The sequence below is a fragment of the Phaethon aethereus genome, assembly GCF_964289735.1.
Source record: "Phaethon aethereus genome assembly, chromosome: 4".
Taxonomy (NCBI): Eukaryota; Metazoa; Chordata; class Aves; order Phaethontiformes; family Phaethontidae; genus Phaethon; species Phaethon aethereus.
The window spans coordinates 41,749,681-41,767,234 of NC_138578.1; the positions used below are offsets into that span (position 1 = coordinate 41,749,681).

The 17,554-nt window shown below is 35.6% G+C and overlaps 1 protein-coding gene across 3 annotated transcripts in view; it reads right to left on the reverse strand.

Moving 5' to 3' along the window:
* Positions 1–17,554, reverse strand: part of SPOCK3 (SPARC (osteonectin), cwcv and kazal like domains proteoglycan 3) — a gene marked incomplete at both ends in the record, with an annotated part of 222,416 nt that overhangs the window by 67,564 nt on the left and 137,298 nt on the right. The window lies entirely within an intron of this gene.

Here is a 17,554-nt window from a genome sequence, read left to right on the forward strand (position 1 = left end):
ACTACTCCACTTACTTTTCCATGGCAAAATAATTAAAAAATGAAAATACAACAAAAAAACCCCTAGAATTTCTGTGTGCATTTGATTGGCATGAATACAAGGACAAGATACACTTTATTTATTGAATTAAGTTCCAAACAATCCCAACTTCCCTTGTATTTGTAAACCAAGTTTCAGGTAAATATCATACATGTATACATATATACATGTTTACCTTTAGAAAAGAGCCAAATAATCCTCCTGTGAACAACTAACCTAATTTTTCAAGTGTCAATATCAGTATGCATGTCAGTAGTATATGGGGAGGACACTGATAAAACCTGTGACTTGGGAAAACTTTTTTTATGACTTCAAATTCACAGGAAACCTTTATAGAAAGGAGTAATGTGTCAGCACTAGTGTCATGTATACCGAGATAAAATCTCCATGTTGAGCGAAAAAGAATATTTGGAGAATATTTATACAGTCTACAAGTTTTCAAATTAGACTAATTTGATATTTACATCCTTGAACACTTGAACTCGCTGTGCAAACTTACAGCTATTGAGAAATTGTGAAGGACAGAAAATGTACTATTAGACTGGAAATGAATGAAAGATGAAGAAAATACCTAAGGAAGGAAAAGATGATCTCAGAAGTTATAGAAAAAACAGCTTTTAAGTTTGATTTCTGGGCACCTAGAAGAAGAAAGGAGATGGACCGTGCTATAGGGTTTTAACAGGCAAATCATGATAGTTCTAGTTTCACTCTAGGGAAGAGCATCTAGAAAACAGAGATACATTAGATGGCAAGTACCTCGATTTTACCAAGGCTTGTTACACTCTGTTACATTGCAACCTGGTAAGCCATACTGGGAAGTATGCTATTTATATGCTCATATTGTAAGATGAGTACAAAACTAGTTGAAAGCGATCCTCAGCGAGGCTCGCTTTAAACTTCCATTAAAATGGAACGCCGCACTGAGTGGACTTTTGCCAGGGTAAGGCACAGTATTCTGTCTTTTCATTAATGGCTTGGAAGAGAAAATAAAAGATATCCTATCAAACACGTAAGAGGCTGGAATAAGTTATAGAAATGTAATAAAAATATTAATATTATTGAAATAGGCTAAAAGTATAATGTAATTCAATATAGAAAACCGCTACGTTCTACTCTTAGGTAGACATAATAATAACGTTTAAAATACAAGCTATGGAACAACTGGCTAGACATCCATTCCAAAGGAAAAATAAAAATCTAGTAATCATTATGAACAACTGAATAGTGTTTAAAAAGATTACCATACTAGGATATATGCAACCTACAAAACATGTAAAGTAATTCCACATAGCTCTGGCAGTGCTTAAAATAGAGCACTCTGTCCAGCTTTGTGACAATGGTACAAAGACGACAGGAATTCATTGCAAAAAGTCCAAAAAAAGAATAATTGGAACGATCAGAGGCCTAGAAAATAGCCACTGAGAACAGGGCTCAAGGAGTGGAGATGGTTAGTCTTGAGAAAAGAGGATTCACATAACAGCTGTCAAATAGGTAAAAGGCATGTGAAAGATACCTGAAAAGAATACCATGATGAATGTTAATAATTAGCTTAAATTACTGCAGAAAAGTTTCAGATTAGATACCAGGAAGATTTTCTAATAATAAGGGTAGTGAAGTATTAAAATAAATTGCTGGAGAAGTTTATTGAATCTCAATGATTGTCTTTACAACCAGGATTAGATAAAATCTGTCAGGAACGACACCTGTGTGGTTTATCTTGCTTTGAGAAAATGGGTGGACCAGATGGCATCAAGCTCATTCAGTGAGGAAGTACGGGATTTACTTGCTCTGGGAATGAACCAGTGTCAAGAGACTACTGCTTGCATAAATCTTGTTCATTTGCTGGAGAGATTGAAAGATGTGTAATGAATTAACTAGGTAGACTGCATGAAAGAAAAGGAGAATAATGCCGGTGCATGGGTTTTAAGACAACTTACTTCAGCAAAATTCTGTTTGGTACCGAGTGTATTTGTGCCCTCCTGAGCTCTTGAAAACCTGACATCTCGTTTTGGGAACACGCTAAATATTTTTAGATAAACTAAAACAAAAGTGAGTTGAACATAGGGGGTGAGGGGTCTGGAGCACAAGTCTTATGGGGAGCGGCTGAGGGAACTGGGGTTGTTCAGTCTGGAGAAGAGGAGGCTGAGGGGAGACCTTATCGCTCTCTACAACTACCTGAAAGGGGCTTGTGGCGAGGTGGGTGTTGGTCTCTTCTCCCAAGTAACTAGTGAGAGGATGAGAGGAAATGGCCTCAAGTTGTGCCAGGGGAGGTTTAGATTGGATATTAGGAAAAATTTCTTCACTGAGAGAGTGGTCAAGCGTTGGAACAGGCTGCCCAGGGATGCAGTGGAGTCACCATGTCTGGAAGTGTTCAAAAAATGTGTGGATGTGGCGCTTCGGGACATGGTTTAGGGGACATGGTGGTGTTGGGTTAACGGTTGGACTTGATGATCTCGAAGATCCCTTCCAACCTTAATGATTCTGTGATTTCTGTGAACATATAAACGCTTTGCAATGTGAAATATGAGAAAAAACAATCCTTTAATTGGACATCCAAATCTCACAAATTATTTTTTTGCTTCCACCTATCTGCAGAACCATCTTCTATCTGTAAAACAACACTCTAATATCACACAGAGGGACTATGTGTGAGACAGTGTAAATTAGTTACTATTTGCAGACTTCTCAAAACCTACAGGGAATAAAGACATATTAAAGCAGATGAGGAATTCAGTTTAACTGCGTGGCTACTATATGATAAAAGACATAAGACTGTACTGAACAGTGCAGCGAAAAGAAATTACTGATTAGATACAAGAGAGGTATGTCCATTCTGTGTGTTAAGTGAGTGAAGAGCCCTGTGGAAGAAACAGCAACAGAATTAAGACTGCTTTATATGTCTACCCCAAAAGAAAGACAAACAAGTGCTTGTACAACATTAACTTTGGCATTTTGTAGCATTCTATCAATTTGCTTTTTCTCACCGACTTAATTCTGTTCCTTTTTGAGAATGCTACTACCTTAGCAGCAAGATAACATATCTTTCCACAATAGTACTGTCTTGCCAGAATACCTAGCAGCTTTCAAACAAACTAACTAAAAGCTAAGTAATGAGGATACATGCGATTTCTCTGGTAAGTAGGGAACTGGAGCTCATGCACTGCCTTCAGGCGCAGTCTGCAGGTACTCCCTCCAGTTCCTGCTTTCCTTCACCTTATACATGCTGGACAGCTGGAAGCAGATCTGATACAGCCCTACAGCACACAAGTGGGCAGATCGTGGCTGCCAGGGCATTCACCTGCATCTCCAATGTGTGTTGTGTCCTTCAAGCCCTTGATACTGAAAAACTGAAGTTAGGCCAGATACATCAACACACCCTTTTCTACCATATAAACAACTTCGCAGTATCACATGAAGTGTGAATTGAATGTGAATTTAAGTCTTTTATAAATTTTCATGGGCTGAGGTATATGACACTTACAGAAATGCCTTCTAGAACACCATCATGTTTAATGCTGAGAATTTAGTAAATTATTTATTTAAACAACGAATAACTAATACTTATGCAACTGTAAAAAGTGTTTCATCTTTGAAAGGTAACTGTCACCTTTAATTGTACCTTATCTCCATAATAAGAGCTCTGTAGAAGTCCATGAATTTTTTGTGCATTTAAAATTAAACAGGGCATGCTATCTAATGCTAAGAAAAAAATACACTGATGAATAATTAAATTCAGATTCACCTGATAATTATTAGTTCACATGCTACAAATACTTAATTTGAACATATACTCCCATATAGGGAAAAAGTTAATAGGGTTTTTTTTTTTATTATTACCACCAACTGTGGCCATGGATAAAGATTTGGACATTAACCAGTGAGAGAATAAGAGGCCCTACTTCTGATTCCTCAACTCTTCCACACCCTTGTTCACTCAGCTCTAACGAACCTTCCATTGTACGGAAGAGAATAAGTGATCTAGCGCAGATGAAGCTGGGGTTATCAGTAGGCATTGGAGAATTACAAAATCTTACCACCACAGTCTACAAGTTGTACACCACAGCCTTCTGCACTGCTACCTACCAACTGAACGTTCACAGGTCAAAGCAGAGAAACCTAGCTGGTATAGTACAAATAAATAGAATGGCTGAGAGAATTTGGAATATCCTCTCAAAATTACATGTTCCTACCAAAAAAGCTCACAGTTCTTCCTCCTCTATTTTCTAGATAACCAACAACAGGTGGTTAGGGGATTTTTGTATGATGCAATCAACAGGATCTCTGAGAAAAGAGCACTTTGCTAGAGAACCCAGAAGACGGATGCTGAAGAGAATGAAGTGTTTAATATTTCTTCCAGTATCACCACGTGTCTTACTGGTAGAAATCTCTCCTGTAGCGTTCCACATTCATTCATCAATACAGACCTCTTTTCTCTCCGTTTTTAGAACCTGGTATCTCTAGCAGTTGAACAGATAACCTCTGACTGCCAGTACTCGGTACTGTGTGCTTTCAACTTCATTTCATGCTATTTTGCTTACCCATGTTCCCCATTTCTCAATTGATCCCTGTTTCACAAAGCTTACATACATTCCCCTGCTCAAAAGTCGCCTTTACTGTATTTTGTGCAAATTGCTATGTGACGTTATGGCCTGAGATGTGAGTCTCCTGAAGTAAATTATGTAAAAAAACTACAGTATTGTTTAACTGGGTTGCTGATTCCTGTCACCAGTCATGGGGGCAGGGTGGGCAGAGTGAGCGTTGACCAGATTATGTTCCAGGTCCAGTTCAACAGTGAGCATTACTTGATACGGAACATGGAAGAGAGGTAAAGGACTGTGTGATGCAGGGCTGATTCCGGGCAACGACTGGTACTACTTCTTTGTGCAGTGGTGTCACTTCGGGTTGGCTTAAAATGGAGGTGAAAATACATCAGAGTAAGTGACAGTAATGTGGCAAACCTAATTTTGAAATTATTATGCCCTTTTATAATTCTTTACAAAAATGAGCCAAGAAGGCACAAGCAGCTGCAATATAGAATTTCAAACTAAAACCAGCTAGACATAATGCTAAGATACTACCTTTTTAACTAATTCAAGCTTTAGAAATGAAAAATTAACGTGCAAATTTATCTATGAAGTGTCATCCAGACCTATAGATACCTTTTTGTCCTGCCAGTAATCTGTTAATCATGTCTATTACTTACCTAAACAATAGGAGTTTGGGAAAAAAGTTTTTCAGCAAACAAGTACTACTATTTAAAATTAAAATAATGTTTAAAAAATATTGACCATAAAGACATGCAACTAGCATTTTGACCAGAGCACAAAAGGCAATGTGCCCATTGAACCAAGACCCTGAGCAAAGAAAATATTTTGTGGTCGAAAGAGAACTGATGATACATTGTTATAAAGCTATGAACTAGAGAAAGCAATTCACATGACAAAATGAAAATCTGTATGCACACTTTTCTTCCTGTTCACCATTATACCTCTTGCCTTGTTTTCTTCAGCACTCTGCAGTGCAATGGCATAAGAAGAAAAGCATGAGATCAGGTCAACTAGCTAGTCAAACTTTTTCAGACACCCTAGAAAACATATTAAGTCACAGGAACATGCAGATAGATGCCTACCGGGATTATTTAAATTAGGCACCTACCTGTCTTTGCTTTCATACCTAGAGGCTTTTAGAGACACATGATGCTTAGGAGCTTCTGAAAATCCTTCTAAGGACCTATCTGCTTTTTAATTCAGCTATCTGAATTTTTTAGGCACCTACTCAGTTTGGTAAATATATACCTCACCATCTTATTCTATACAGTTTGCAAACAGGGAAACTAATATTTTATAACATCAAATGAGAATGTAAAGCTTAATGAATGCTAAGTGACAAAACCCTGTGATATCCCTACTTGAAACATACTATTTCCAGTAAATTAAAAACTATTAATAATAATGCTTCTAGTAATTTTTTGTGTAAAAAAGTTATTTATTACCTCATATCCAAATTAATATTTCAATATTGCTTGAAGACAATAAATTATGTGAAAAACCAAGATATTTCAAATATAAAATAATATTTTAAAAGATTTAGAAAATGTTTTTAAAAAAACAATTAACAAAAGGGGTAAAAATATATAACCATGTTACTCCTACCTGCATTCCTCCTTCTGATCTTGGCTTATTCCAAAATCATGAAAACTGATGCAGTTTGAAAATACACTAAGAGCTTCTTGTAAGCATGCTTACTATAAAAAAAAAAAAAAAAAAATCTTTCCCACACATACTGAAGTCTATACATTCTTGCTCTTATTCAGAGCTCTTGCCCATATAGTCCAAATTTCAGCACTTCATCAGGCTCCTTGTTTCAAGCTACTTCTTCATTTTTAGCAGACTGGAGCTACCGATGCACAGAATGTCACTCAATGCTCTATGTACATGAGATCCTTGGTGTGCCTCATTTGCTGGCATTCAGAGTTTTGTAATTTGGAGAAAATTTCTTGAAAGATAGGAAAAGGAATATTGCTCAGGCAAAACTAACTTTACATTTTTCAAGTTCTCACTTCAAATTTGAAAATTAATATTCAAAGAAAGATTCAAAATTTGAGCAAAAACATTTAATTCTCCTAAACCATTAGCTTAAAAACAGAACAAACTGTTTTGGCTCAAAATCAGCCAAGAAAGATCTTCACCGATTTTCAACTGACATGCAAATTTCTGAGTAATGGCAATGGTAAATAAAAGTAATGGCAAAGCTATCAAGCCTTATAATAAGACACAAATGGCTTGTAAAAGCATGGAATTTTCTGTTAAAAGAATCTGCTTACTGCTTATTAACATGCATTATCACTGTATTTTTAATGTGACATGGCTTCCTAAACCATGCTGGCTGATTGCATTACTAATTAAACGAGTTCAATTTGTCTAATTAAATCTAAATTGAAATATTTATAAAGTTATATGTGAGCTAAAATAGTATCTAAAAAGGGCGTGCTCATTAGTCTTCAATTACAGGAAAAATAATGAAAGTAATAAAAGTAATGCACACGAACCTAGCTAGTCCATGCTGGATTATCTTGTCCAAGTTTCTAAGACATTTAAACTATACTATGTCAACTGGGGAAAAAAAAAAGAGAAAGCAAAAAAAGAAATTCTGGAAAGTTACTTACATTTAGGCGAAACGTTCATTAATGCATTATTCTTATCCCTTTGGATCAGAAGTTAGACACACCTAAATACTCTCAGTTTTCTTACCATCACATTGCCTCTACAGCTCTCTACTCTGTTTATTTGCCCACCTAAAAATGTCTGCTAAAATTCATTTGAAGTTAAATTACTAGATTTCATTTATTAAAGAGTCCAAAAGAGAAGTATACATGTGCTATCAGTGAAGGAAATGTTTATGAAATTCCATGTTCATAATGGTTTTCACACTGTCAGGGAAGAAACATGCTGTTGTGCAAGTGGGAGTTAATATTCCAAAGCATGGCTGTTGTTCACCTCTTCTTGAACCTGAGGAGATATATTTTGTGTAGAAGCACACAGAACTGTGCCTAAATCTTTCTACTTTTTGCTATTAGTACTCGATTTCTAAAATATACAAAAGAATTCCCTGTTCTATGTCAAACACACGCAGATTAAAATACGGACCACACAAAGCCAAGTCTTCATATGTACTGTTCTGAATTAAGAGCTAGAGTGGCAAATCTTGCTACACAAACTCTTATTTTTCTCTTCCAATAAGTCCACCTTGGCCTACGATGTTCTTTTTTTTCCTGAACCTTTGCTATGATGAAGAGGACCTACCTCTGATACTCAGTCATATTTTTCAGATCCCTGTCTCTCTCTCAGTTCTCATCAATGTCCAGATCTGTTCTTTCGGGACGTAAGTTATTTTACTTTCATACTGTTTTTCTCATTTACTCAAGATCTCATCCAAGAGTACATCTGTTTGTTAAGAAATACTTAGTTTCACTTTGATCTCAAGATTCATGTAGAAAAACAAGCAAGCAAAGCAAGCAGCAACATCTTAACTTATGAAAGAAATGTCTATTATTATTTGCTTCTTGTAAATTTAGCAGAAAGCAGACAGCTTAAAAGTCATTGGACATGTAAATAAACAGGTTGGAGAGTTCTCTTTGCTAGAAATGACTGAAGTTGGGATAGATCACAACCATACCCCTGAAGAAAACTGATGAAGGTAGAAAGAAGGCAGGTCTCCTGAAGGACTCCATATTCTCAGGAGCACCTTAAGGATTTTGCTTGAGAGCTGGCTAAAACATTTTGACCATTTCTGAATAACAACTATTCATTTCTTCAAGGTTTCTTCTTCTTTGGGTTTGCTTGGATTTTTGTTCCTCCCCAGAGGGAGGGTGGCAGGTGTGTGTTAATGCTTCAAAGAGTTCTGAAGCGAACAGGAACTTCACAGCAACACCCAGTGTAGTGAAATTCACACAACCCAGAAACTTACAGATGTGTCCTTCCATATGTGGCTTCGGGTATGTAAAGTGACATGAATTGGGGAGGGAAGTGAACATTGTTACCAGGCAGCCAATTAGAAAACCTGAATCCCAGACAGATTTCTGTGGTTCGATTGCAGAACTCTATTATTTTACAGCCGTAAACTTAATACGCCTGAGCTGCGATAACATGTATTTCTTTTAGTATCACAATGTTGAATGCTAAATGTGTCTTATTAAAGCCCATTAAATAAGGTTAGTATGCATATAACGGAAGACTACACAAACATCATCCCCCTTTCAATAATGATTTTAAAATTCTAAATTACAGATGTATTCTAAGCAGAGAATCTTAAGTGTAGAAAAATATAGTATACTAGTAATAGAGCATCAGAAATACTGAACACTTGAAGGAATATTCAAACAATCCTGATATAACTGAATTTGTTTTCAGTGAAATATCTACACTGGAGTAAATTGGCTCATGTTTACAGTATTTCACTGTGAGCTTTTAAAAATTTAAATAAGTAAAAGGAGTGAGACTTTGAAGACGATTCTTTAGTGTTACAGATATTTTACTTCATTGCCATCTGCTAAATTATTAGGACTGAAGCTTTTCTTTTTCTCTGGGACAGCATAATTAGTTTATAGCACTGCTGTTCTAAACTTCTGTTATGGTGTCTGATGTTACTACTTGAAACCTTACAGTGTTTATGTTTCTTGCTAAGCGCAAGTGTGACGTACATCAACAGTGTGTAAGAATAGCTTTTCAGAAGCTAAACGCTTTGTTCTGGTTCCTTACTAAATTTAATTGCAAGTTCTAAAAAATTTTAATTTGAATAATTACATTTTTTCCAGTAATTTCATTTGCAGTTGTGTAGCTTTTCAAATGCTTACTGTTCTGTTAACTGCTAAAGAAAACCAAAATGGCTAAGTAACATTAAGTACATCATCTTTTGTGCCTGCTACATGTTTATTGTCCTAAAACCCTTCTTAAAAGGAAAAACAGAATTAATTTTGAAGAAAATTAAAGATACAGAAAAAGGGAAAAAAATGAGAAGCAATATACATTTATTATCACTCACCATAATACTAACATGGAACACACTCTGTTTTAAAGCAACAAAATGATCCATGGGTTCACTACTACATGATAAGCATGTATTCAAATTTCACTATGACTAAGAGGAGGCAAGTAGAAACATTCAAGAAAAAACAAAACAAAAAACAAAAACCCAACATCCCATGGTTCTATGCACTGTGGAGTGATGTCTGGTTTAAATATGAATGTAGAAACAAATGGTGCATCAGAATTAAGAGAAAACAACAGAGACAAGAAAAGATAGCAGGCATTATTAGATTTTTTGCTGGTTTTGGGTTTTTTTTGTTTGTTTTGTTTTTAAAGGTACCATTGTGTAGCTAAATATTTTATCCTACAGGATACATTCAGGAGAATTATCCCTTTTAAGGGCCTAAACTCACTGACTTCTATGGCACACTGACATTGGGAGAAATACAGAAACTGCTTTCTGAAAAAAAAGGATAATCATCCCCTTCATATATCTACAGCAAAATGAGAAATGTCTTTTTTGTTATATTTTCTTCCATTTGCTTACATATCTGGAGTGTTGCCTTGTGTACAATGACAATTTAGGTGGCCAGGGCTCTCCCTCACCCCTGGGACACAGGAAGCAATGTTCCAAGGAGAAAGGAATGACAGAGAGGAGAAAGGCCAGGGTGGGATGTAAAGCTGTCAGAGACACAAGAACAGAAATACACCACCCACCACTAAACTTCTTCCTTTCTACTAAGTGCTCACATGCATTTTCCATACCATCTCCTACACTGGCACATTCTTCGGTGTCTTCTTTCAGAGAATTATTACTATAATATTAGAATGTCTTCACTGGGACAAGACCTGAGCCAGTTTTCTTGTTTGCCTCTTGCAACTTTCAATCTGATCTTCTTTAATCCCATTCTTATCACAGATTGTCTGCTACCAACTCTCAAAATTTGTTCCCTAGGTCAACATCATCTTGTTTCATGCCCACTGTCTCTAACCATTCTCTCTCTTCCTTTATATAAAGGTTATTTTACATTTGTTTAAAAAAAAAAAAAAAATGCCCAAACAAAAGCCTCCCAAGATCATAAAAACCCTCTCACTCCATCTAACTACCTCTTCAATTACTATCCTCTTTATCCTCCACCCCACTGAAACCACACTCACTAATGAGCTTCCGCTTGGTAGATCTTCTCTTTTGATCCCCTTCTTGCAACCGACACAGCTCATCACTATCTTCTCCACTGTTTTATCAGATGCCTTAATGTTTCAAACAGCTGCAGAAACTTAAGAACATTATTTATTGTCTCTTAATGCTCCAGACTCATCCTTCTATTGTTTTTTTTAGAACTGTTTTCTGCTCCCCACTATCACTCCATAAGCATAACCATGCCAGTGGCAGCTCCTTTGTTCAGCTCCTATAAATTTCTGCCTGCATATGATGTGTATACGTTCTCCTGGAAAAGAATTCTTCTGCCAAAGTGATGCTGATTATTTTAGCTGTAATTTTAGTGGCCACATTTTGAACACTATTTTCAAAAGATTATCTTCTGGTGGTTAAAACTACCATTCAGAGAAAGACTGTTCTCCACATAAGTATGGATGTCTCTCATGTAACATAACAGTTTAAAAAATCTGAACCTTTAATGATCTTCTCAACGTCACTTTAAGCAATTTGTTTTTTCTTGTTTTATTGGCTGTCCTGTTTGACAGTTAACATAGAAATTTAGATTTTCATGAATAGGTTCTGAATTCCAGTTATTTCTATATTGATTATTTTGTATCAGTATACTGCTGCTGTGATATGAGAGTTATTTAATAAAGACTGACATTTGTTTCACTTTCTCCTGTTTGTCCTATTCTTTTATTGGTTTGTCCTTCCAGCCTAGATTGTTTATATTCTACAGAAAACTTAATAATGTTTTAAAAAAACAATGTAAAGGCATTACATAGATGAAGGCTTAAGAAAGTATTTTCCAGTCCATAAAGTAGCAATTTTTATTTTTACTGAAGTATTAAAGTTTATGTATATTTTAATGTAAACCCAATATATAATTTTATGTTAAACAAATGTAGTATTCTGTAAATGAAAAAAGGAAACCAAATTCAATTCTTGCTAGTATAAATTTGTTATTCTTGCCTAAGAAATACTTAGCTGTTCAGATTTTCAAAATATTGAAGGTTCTATAAAGTAATTTGTCATCTAAGCTACCATCTCCATTCTCTACAGCTTTAGCAGCTATTTATTTTGAATGCAGTTGATAAAAAGAGATCAGTTATATATAATTTGGAATTTTTAGTACATCAGACTATTTGGAAAACTGGATTAAGGGAAGTGAGTCACTCTTCTGACATTTCTCTGCCTTTTTTTGCATACCACATCCTACCGAATTAAAGGTTCCAGATAAAATTTCAGGCTTTACTGGCAAAAGCCGTTGATGGAAGCTGAAAACCAGACAATCTAATTTCCTGATTTTTTATTATTAGCCTTTTTAAAGCATTTAAACAATAAACAAGGAGTTTCCAGTATTTCTGTAAAGATCACTTTATCCTGATAAAGTATACTTCATGGATCAAGCAAGCAAGCTACATTTTATTTGACTACTGGTCAGTCTCATTCAAGGAAGGTTTGTTACGGGTTTTTTGTTTGGGGCGCGGGGGAGAGCAGGCAGTGGAAGGAAGGCTGGTCATGGTTTGTGGTTTGTTGGCTGGCTCTTTTTTTTTTTTTTTTTTTCATTTGCCAACACCTTTGTTTTATTTGCCAGTGTACCTCAGCCACAAGCCCTTCATTGTAACAGTGCAATGAAGATTTGGTCTGTAGAAGGCTTTAAAGTTATCCACTTGAACAAGGTGATTTTGGTTGGGTCTTGACAGGGCGTTGCTGGTTGCTGTACTTTAGATCAGTTAGGGACTCTGTGCCTCAAACACCCTCAAACCTGCATCACAGTGGTTGTATTGTAAGCAGAGAACAATCCGTGACAGCTAAGGAGCATCCTACAAATATCTGTCCAGCTCTTACCAGCTCTGAATAATCTCCTCAATACAAAGAACAAAATATAAAACCAAAACTTGGTCATAGCATTGCCTCTACACACAGTCTGTGCCTGCAGGTGACACAGCCTACAGTCTCTGTAAACACAGAAGCTAACAACTTGCTTGGGAACTGGATAGAGACACAAATCTTAATTTTGAGAGGCCCCTTTTGACAAAACTTACTTTTATTAGAATAACAAATTGGTGCTGGCAGAGCACCTAGAAGAAGCTAGTTCTTCCAGCTGCAAAAATATGGACCAGCATGCTGTCAAATCATTTATTTCAGAGCGATTACATTCTTTTACTACTGAAGATGGCAGGCAATGATTTAACATTATTTTTGGCTACATTTGAACTGACAGTTAAGTCTACAGCAGGTAGTTTAGTAAAAATGCAGATAAAAACTGAAAGACACTAGTGGATTATCCCAATTTAAAAAGTAAGACTGACATACATTGAATCAGGTTTGTGAAAGTCACTTTAATTTAGATATCTATTTTGTAATAGTAAATCTATATTCTAACAATCTTTTCTGAATTAGAAAAGAACCGTGAACAGCTCAGGCTTGTTGAAAACTCACAATAAGCTAATAAATTTAAATCAGTTTAACTTTATAATAGGACAATGTTTAAAATAACATCAAAGATTTAAAAAGTTGATAATCTATTTTTATGTTTCCTTCAAACAAGCTGTTTTACAGCAAACACATGGCTAAAAGATACAGATTATTAAGTAAAAGTCTTGAAAACACCCGAAATGAATAAAGGCAGCAATGATTTTAGAGAGAAAAATGTTAAATATGGGATACATAAACTAAATTCCTAGACTTTTATTCTCAGGGTAAGATTATAAACATGTGGATAGACTAAGCAATCAGTACCAAACTGCCCGATCCACACGCACTGTGATTTCATACACTGGCTGTCTTTCACCCTTCTAGTGAGAAAGAAATCATAATTTCGGAGACTGAAGAAGGTATTTGAGTATTTTAAAAATCTAGATCCACATACCTATCTTTCTGTAAAGTACATCAAGAATTTATATCCTTTTTTCTGACTGTTTCATTTCCTATACCTTTTCCATCTTAGTCTGAGAAGCTAGCTTAGACCCATTATTTTTGCAAAATATCCTTTTCATTGCTATTTATACATACAGGGATGTCATCAATCACATGAAATTTTCATAGCTAGGAGAAAAAATATTTCATAAAAATTCACTGTCAATATAAAACCAACTTGAGCAAATTGTTGCTAACAATAAAACTGATCCAGGACTTACTGCCAATGCAATTCTGGAATAAAATCATGGGGCAATGGGCATATTCTAAAGATTAATTTATTTCTGTGGTGTTTTCCTTTCAAAATTCTCAAAGCATTGCTCATTGATCTTATTTAAGGCTAGATTTTGTTATGGCAGGACTACTTGTCAATCACTTTCAAGCTAAGAGAGAAAACTCCAGCCTATTATATCAAACACCAGAGCTGTAATTAAAATGTGCAAAAACCACTCAAAAGACAATTAACCTGATGTGTGACCACATTTTTTTTTTGCTTGTGGACACTTTTCAGAAGGCCCAGCTATAATATAGTACAATATGGTAGAATTGTTCCAACAGAAGCATCCAAGCCTGAGAACCATCATCTCATCCACAGTCACACCAGCTTTACTGTATGCATGCTGGACAGCAGCGAGTTGCATCCCTGGGTAAAATAACAGCAGGAGGTGAGCTGCTGCCTCAAAACACCCCATCTGAGCCGCATTCCATGTCATTTTTATTTCCTTATTAATCCCAGAAAAGATGAAGCTAGAAACAGGCTGCAAAAGCTGTCCTGGCAGCAGTGACGGTGTTTTTCCTGGAGATTGGATGGGGTGCCAAATATATAGGGGTAGCAGCGCCCTATGCTACAGCACTGCTTGAGAACTTCTAGAGTTAAAATGAATAACGCACTTTCTAATGCCAAAGCTTAGAGAAATGCACAAGGTAAAACGAGACTGATGAAGTGTAAAACACATGCAGTATTATTTAGAGGCTATTAACTAAAATTTGTAACACCACCCTAGTAAGGAAACAGCAAGATCTCTTTATACTGAATTTCTTCTCACGTAATAATTACTGTTCACTGATTACTCAATGTTTTGGCATGTAATTTTTTTTATTTCAACACTTTTGTAATGCTAATAATGAATATCTTACACCTGCTACTTCTCTTTTACACTGATTGCATGTGATTAATTGTGGGCTGAGAACACAGTAAACCTAACCTGACCTGCTAAAATGAATGGGAAACAAAACATCCTTAACTGACTCTGGATAAGCTCAATTTAGAACTTAGCATTTCTTTCTACATTGTCTACCTATTATATCATCTTCTTTTTTTTTTTCCCCAAAGCAAAAAACATGATGGAATACCTATAGTCACATAGTTTAATACAAACATTTACATGGGCTTGCCCACTACTCCCGAAGTAGTGTCCCTCTGATAACTGCCAGCTGCCTGGCTGTGTTCTACAATACTGTTACTATTTACTGACTTATTTTCACAAAATGTATTCTACGATTTGTCACAGTCGCTCTAAATCCATGCCAAACGCATTCTCAATACAAGAAAATTGCTATATAGACTTTTACTGGAGCTTGATGACACAACAAAACTAAACATTGCCTAGAGTAAAGGAACACACAAATATTCATCTTTATGTCAATTTTTAAAATGACTGCTCCTGAAATAAACTTGCAGGGACCTCTATTTGATGCAACTGCACCATAGAATATGAAATCATAACATCAATTAAAAGAAATAAAAATACATATTTATAGGCTAATACAGATCTTCTGTGGTCATTACTTTTTTTTAGCCTTTTGCTGCCATAAACTTAGATTTGTAATCATGAAGTAGTGGAAGGCAAAAGGAAAACTGTGCAAAAGATCTTTGATGCTACATTACTTCTGAATTATATGCATGTTAGGGACACGGAGGTTGGATAATATGTACTATTGCACTGACTGCAGCTCTGATAATTCACTGGAATGGAAGCAGATCGCACCTGTTTAACCTACTCATTTCTCACCATTCTGTTTGAAAAGCACACCCTCACTTTTAACACATGAACTGATGCAAAAATACCTGCATCTCATCATTATTTATGGACTTCTGTACATCTACTTCAGACCAGACCATAAGAGGCCATAACGGTCACTTCTGCCTATTGGATTATTTAGAATACAGCATTCCTATACCATGAAATAGGAAATAAGCAATAAGGTTAAAATTGGCTGTAATGCGTATATTAAATGAGGAAGAATGTAGGAAGAGATTGTAATAGATAAAGTATACAGTATTAAAAAAAATGCTCATTCAGTATTACTTATATCAAATTATCTACCTTGTCTACTTAAATTGCAAAATCGTAGAGACTACTGACTGTTTTATATCTATGTGCAGGCTAGGCTTGGGACTTAAAGACTGACTAAACCTTCACATGGCACAGCAAAAGAAATGCTAAATGACAGTATCATCTAACGTCTAGCAAGATGCAAGTCCGTCTCAGGCTCTTGATAAAACATAGACAGGAGACTACTGTGTATGAAAATAAGAATATTTTCAAATCCCTAAATTAAAACTTTAAGTCATATCGTCACTGGGAATTATTTTTCTGCTAAACCAGAGAGTCAAAAATGCATGTGTAGGGCCTCAGACACTCTGCTGTAAGAGTTAGAATTTTTAAATTTTCTTTCTAAAAAGGAAAATTAAGATTCTTAACCAGTTCCCTATAACTACATATTCAGTTTGTAAGAAAAACATTTTCAAATGTAAGATTTAGGACAATAGCATAAGAATTGTCAAGGTTGAGGTAGCACTAGTTATATTCTGAAGTTTTTATTTTATCAAGAAGAAAATATCTTTGGAGAGGATACTTAGAGTTCAATCCAATAGACAGGCACTCCTGGAAACTCTAATCCTTTTTTGTAAAATTCAGACATAGTTTGTGATTGCAGTAAAAAACAAAAGAAAATTCAATTCAGCAAATACTAACTGTAAAATCTTTAAATGCTGGGAAATATCCTAAAAATATTTTGCTTAAAATGCTATAGGGAAATTTTTTCTTTATAGTAACAAACACAGAGTTTCTCCATCCCTATGTCAATTTAATCTAGAACATTCAGTATTATTATTATTACTACTGTATTTCTCTTGAAGCACTGGACATTATCTACTATTCAAAGCATTTTGTTAGTGGAAGGACAGGGTGTCAGAACCACAGAATACAGTAACTCCTCTTGCACAACTGAATTGCATGCTGTTTCTGACAAAAAAGGGTTCGTCAAGAGCACACATTTGTCTCTCCTAGAGAGGATTCAGTTGTTAATTTTGACCAAACATTCTTCTACTCTAAGTTTTAAGAGAGAATGCTAAACAAAATGATTTGTTTTCAGCATTATGAAGCCCGTCCATCTCACAAGTTTCACCTGAGCAGTGTGCTAATGCAGTCCCACAGTTTCTGGACTTCAACATGACCAGCACAAAAATCTTTTCTTGAAAAAATTGGGTAAACTGACAGTAATGTTTTTTAATTGCTATTCTGTCTCCAAACAAGTACGACAGAAAAGAAAGGAGGGTTCAGAAATACAGAAGGAAGATCTGATTATGGTCTTAAAATACATAAAAAGCTGTTGCAGAAGGAAAGTTATGCAACAATTATTTACATTATAACTTTTTTTTTATCTGGGTACGTTACATCTATGCCTAGGTGACGGAATCCCTCAGTGGTCAAGTGGAAAATGGTCAAATGGAAAATGACTTATGATGTTTATTCCTACCTGAAACTGGGGACAAGAAACACTTTTTTCCTTACTCAAAACCCTGCCTTAGTGTCTGTGACAGATAGACTTAACCTGTGGAGCACTCTTACACTGCACTTCTTTGAATACTACTTGTTTCACGCTGCTCAGGAATTACTACCATTTT